The 5,653-nt window shown below is 40.5% G+C and overlaps 1 pseudogene; it reads left to right on the forward strand.

The window, feature by feature from the left end:
• The first annotated feature begins 219 nt into the window (after positions 1-219).
• On the forward strand, positions 220-1,123 carry LOC139082501 (olfactory receptor 11H7-like; annotated as a pseudogene).
• Positions 1,124-5,653: the final 4,530 nt, after the last annotated feature.

Genomic DNA, 5,653 nt, shown 5'->3' on the forward strand with positions numbered 1-5,653 from the left:
TTAACTGATTTTCCACTGACAATGTTCAAGCTTCCTAGAATTACAATGAATCAGGGCCAAAGGGCTCACTCAGAATAGGACAGGATTTATTCAGTCTTGTTTTAGAATATTCAATACATTTGCCTGCATGAATCAAACTCCCTGTTCTAAGTTAAGTTTCAATGCCTCAGCAGCAGAGCGGCTTGTCGTTATCTGATTTCTCTCCACTGTTTTGGGCCCATGAATAAGTCAGGGGTATCCACTATGAAAGAGATAGTCTTCTTGGGCTTTCGTGGTCCCTGGTATATACAGATCTTTGTTTTCTCAATGATTTTGTTTGTCTATATCTTGATTGACTGGGAGTATGGCCATCATTTGTGCAGTGAGGTGGAACAACTGAATCCGTACGCCTATGTACATGCTCCTGGCCAACATCTCCTTCCTAGAGATCTGGCATGTGACCTGCACAGTCCACGACATGCTGGTCAATTTTATTTCCAAAACTAAGGCTATATCCTTCTCTGGTTGCTTCACTCAATGCTACATCTTCTTTTCTCTAGGAACAATGTAATGCTTCTTCCTCTGTGTCATGGCTTATGATAGGTACCTGACCATCTGCCGTCTACTGCACTATCCATCCATCATGGCTAGGCTGCTTTGTGCTGATCTGATGTCTCTTTGCTGCTCACTAGTTTCCTTGGATATTTAATTCCTATTTTCTTCATTTCTCAGCTATGATTTTGTGGGCCCAACATCACTGAACACTTTCTGTGTGATGTGCACTCACTGATGGCATTGTCCTGTACCTCGAAATCTATCATAGAACATGTATTCCATGCTGTGAGTTCTCTTATCATCATTCTCACCATTATGTACATCCTTGGATCCTGCACTCTGGTGCTCAGAGCTGTGTTTCAGGTTTCTTCCTCAGCTGGGTGGCAAAAGGCTTTCTCTACCTGCGGATCTCACTTAGTTGTGGTGTCTCTATTCTATGGAACCATAATGGTGATGTATGGGGTCTTACCTCCGGCAACTCAGCTCCTATGCATAAGATCATTACACTGATATACTCTATAGTGACACCAGTCCTAAACCCACTCTTCTACAGCCTACACAAAGGGACTTCAAATTTGTCCTCCATTAGGTCTCTTGTAGAATGAGAATTATCCAAACCTCATGAACAGGTTTTGTGAAACCCATTGACTCTTCCTGTAAGTGGAAGAATAATCTTCTTCTAACCTAGACTGACTTGGCTTTATTCAGAACCTCATGGACCTTTTGTGCAAAGCAAAATTCATCATGAATTTGATCATATTTTGATGTACTTTTGGTTTGATAAATCTGTTTCCTTGGGAAGAGATTGCCACCCAACACATGGTAAAAATCATGCATAAAAATCTTAATATTTACTTCCAGGAAGGTTTTGACTTTTTCAATGCGCAACCTCTGTCCACACAACTCTAAGAGATGTGAATAAAATTGGTTATTTTCTCACATAGCAGGCTAAAACTTTGTTTAAAGACATATAACACATAAAATGCCTGTTGTCATGAATTTTGGGCAGAAACCCCACACATCAATGTTGGATACACTCAGAGATTATAAATCCAGTTTAAAAATTCTTAGCTCATTATCCTCATCAACAGTGTACAAGAGGAGGCTGAAAGTTAGATGGAAGCCATGAGTAAGAATATCTTTGGTCAATTGTAAGTATGCAACCCTCATAAGAAAAATGATCATGATATCAAGAGAACCACTCAGAAAACTTTACTTTGTTCCCTGGAGTTTGAGTGACACCTACACTGTCCCTGATTCATACCTGGAAAAAGATCTAAGTATTATAGAACAGCTGACTCTGAGAGCAGAGAACAAAGAAACAGGCTATAACAGGAGCCAAGTGAAGTCCCACCAGTAAGAGAGCAAATTTAGAATACCCACATTTGGCCTAGTTAGAGCTCATGGAAGGTAACCAACTTGGAACATCTTGAAAGGGATCCCACTCAAAAGTATTACTTAGAGAGGTAAGACAAACCCAAAAGTGAATTTGTTTCACAAAATTTAATAATTCACCTTTCCAAACAAAGTGAACAGTATTCTTAAGGAAACCATTATAACAAATAGCGCCCCCAAACAAAATTAATATTTAAGTTGTCAAGAGGTTTAATTATTAAAAAAAAAAAAAAAGGATTAACTGATTTGTTTGAAACTTGAAACAAATTTGCCCATCTAAACAGTTACAAATGGCGCTTAGGCCATAATGTACCTGCTGCTATATCTTTGTTGGTCTCCCTAGAAGTAAATCCTGAGACTAGGATTCCAGTACAAGTAGCTCATTTGGGTTATGAAGGGAACATTGACAGAGAAATAGGAAAGAAGGAAAGGATGTCTTCCAACGAAGGGTGCCTTGTCAAGATAGCTACCACTGTGGGAACTGGAGCTAATTCCTCTGGAGAATCTCCAGGTCATCAAGAAGACATTCCAGAATTATCCTGCTATAGAGACAAGGGGGCTGCAATATTGATATTGAAAGTTGAGGGCTTCTGAGGAGTGTGAAAGTCATTAATTTACCAGCACTTCTGGACTGAAAGAATGAAGGAAAGGCAGGCAAAGCAGATTCTCAGTCAGAAAAACATCTCAGGGAAATAAATGCAGATGTTGGCAGTTGTGCTGAAGTGGAAAGAAGGAGGACATACAGGGGATATGGACAGGAAACCAATGACCTCTTTTATGTTATTCTAACACCACCTCCAAGAATTTTCTGTGAAAATAACTGTGTTGTGGGGAGCAATGAGAGGAGAGGCTAAGAAAGAAACAGAAGACAAAGAGGACAATTCCTAAATGAGCTCTCTACATCCTCATGAGTAATTAATCTCCCAGGTCCCTCACTCAATAGAGCTTAACTCTCCCACTGTCAGTCATCATTGCAGAGTGTTCTTGTCTAATATTCAAAGCAAAAAAAAATATGATCTTCTATTGTGTGTCTAAGTACCATGATGTAACTGGGACACAGGGACATCTGCAAGAAATGGTGGGGAGAAGTAAAATAACAACAAAAATAGTAAAGATAATAATAGGATTAGGTTGAATTGCAGGGGTCCTTGTTTGCCAGTTTTGAATTTTATGTTGTGGACAGAGGGAAACATCAAAGGTGTTCAAACAAGGAAGTTAAATGAACTGATACATCTTTGAGAGGAAACTCCCTCCAAACTTGGGGATAGACAGAGAGAGAATGAGTTGTGCTAAAGACGGTCACCTCCATCGGGGATAAGGAAGGCTTAGAGCCCAACTCCCAGATGCAGCTGCTGGAGTGGAGTGATGAAATGCTCTGCTCTGGCCTCTTGGACCTGGAAGTGTGGCCTGAGAGGCAGCTGCTTGAGACTCACAGAGCCACCAAAAACAAGAAAGGATAAGGTTTGTAATAAAGTCAAGATGGTCCTGGAAGGAGATTGAGTCCTGTTGTAACTGTACAGCACTCTATGCCTGAGGTCTCATGGCACCTCTGGCCCATCTATACTTCTGGAAAATGAGAGAAGGTTCTGTCCCAAGACTTATAATTGGCACCACTCACAAGAGGTCCAGTGAATAGCTTTCTGCATCACAACCACCACACCCGATTTTACTTTAATAGGCTTTCCGTTGGACACCTTGTAGGCACTCTGAGTAGGCTTGAAGATTTATTAGATCTCATATTGTCCTTGAGAAACTTGGGAAAGGTAGTATTCTTCTACTCTACTGAAAATCAACGCAGTAGGCATCAGGGTCTCCAGAGAAGGCAGGCCCAAGAGAAAGGGAAGAACTAACACACAACAGTCTCCTGACAATGTTCTCTTTCTAGAAGTGGTAAATTGTTCCTCATGGAGCAGGACTCACTCCCTGGAGGCTCTGCCTTAATCCCTCCATCCTCCAGGAAACACACAGAAATATTCACCCTATATCTAGTCTTTGATGGTTATTGTAGAGGGGACCACACCTCTTCTCCAGGAAGAACAAATCCTGTCACAGAAACTTCAGGTTTGCATTCCCCTCTTGTCCATGAAAGGAGATGATGTAATGCTTAGAGCAGAAAATAAACATTAAAGAGCTAGAAAAACTTCTCTCCTCTGAATAAGCCTCCCTTGTCTTTGCTTCAGCTGTATATTATAAGGCTAACAATTCCGAAGCATTACTGTACGTCAGGCCCTAGACAAGCACTTCCACATTTGTTATCTCATTCAGAGTCCTCAACCCCTTGGTGAAAGTTTCACTGTGCCCATTTTACAGGTGAAGGAACTGAAGTGAGACAGTTTATACAATTGATTTGACAAAGTTTCCACAATTGGTAAGGTATGAGTTGTAATTCAAATCTCAGGCTCCTTACTCCAAATCCTTTGCTTTTCTACTATGGCTTAGCTGTCTACCATTTCTCATAAATGGGAAAGTTGTTCTGATTTTGAAGGGTTTTGCAGAAATGAGACAGGTGTGGCAACCTCCTGTCCAGATTAAATGAAGCAGATGATGTCTTACTGTGAGAGCAGGCCAATGATAATTCCACACCATTGTGCCTCCTTGGACTAACCTTGGGGAGAAAAGTAAATATCAAAGAAATGTCTTTCTCTCATCTTATATATTATAGCTCAGGACCTGGCTAATCTAGATTGGGCCTCTCCCAACCTTTCCAAGACATCGTGGAGATGAGGGTGTAGTTTATTTTGTTTGGCTTTGTTAATTAACTCAATCTGAGCATCCTGTAAACATAACACAGCCTTGACACTATTGTATCCATATTCACACTCTCTCTGCCACAGTGCTTTCTGCAACTGATTCAGGAGAATCTCCCAGCAATTTTGGGCAGCTCCAGCTTAGCCTTACGCCAGGTGAACATTACTGCAGCTCTCTGAACAGTGGAGCCAAGTAATAAAAGGTGCGAAACAATACAGTCTTGTTAGAATCATCTTTTTTCTCACCCACAGTCAATTTCTTTGGTCAAGCGTGAAACGGTGATGGCACACAGAGAATCATTTTTTCACACCCTTCTCGTTTTCTAGGGCAGCTTTGTCAGATCTCAAAGTTGGAGAATTGTGCTGAGAGGGAGTTGGCCTGGATCCTTTGCCTTCATGTGTAAGTGACAAACTACGCAACTAGTGTTTTCATCTGAGAGATAAATGTAGCTAAAATATCACCTCTAGGTATATAAAATATTGATATCTTTTGTACTTGTGGTATAATTGGAATAGGAATAAGCATTTTACAATGAAAAGTGGTTAAAAATCATATAATCCTACTCCCTTTTCATATAAAGAAAACAAAGATTATAGAGGTTAAAAGACTCCACTAGAGCCACTAAGCAAGTTTGTTGCAAGGCTCAATCTAGAATTTCCATTCCTCTCTCTCTTCTACTTCAACATCCAGAGCTGTGGGACCATAGTTATCTTGAGTAGTCAGAGAGGAACCCATCTGGGGTGGGACTTGTTTTACCACCCAGAACATTCAACCTCCCATTACTTCCTTTGAATGGAATTCTTCTCAAGTCTGGGCCAGCACTCTGGTAGCCTAAGGTCATTTAGAGCCTCTCTTGTATAAATTCCTTTCCTAAAGTTTCATCTCACAGGTTTTTTGAAGTTCAAGTGAAGTAACTGGTAAACATCTATCTAGTATCAATTATATCTTCTGCTTGTAACAGTGTAGACAATCATTT

The sequence above is a fragment of the Equus przewalskii genome, chromosome 1, assembly GCF_037783145.1.
Source record: "Equus przewalskii isolate Varuska chromosome 1, EquPr2, whole genome shotgun sequence".
NCBI lineage: Eukaryota > Metazoa > Chordata > Mammalia > Perissodactyla > Equidae > Equus > Equus przewalskii.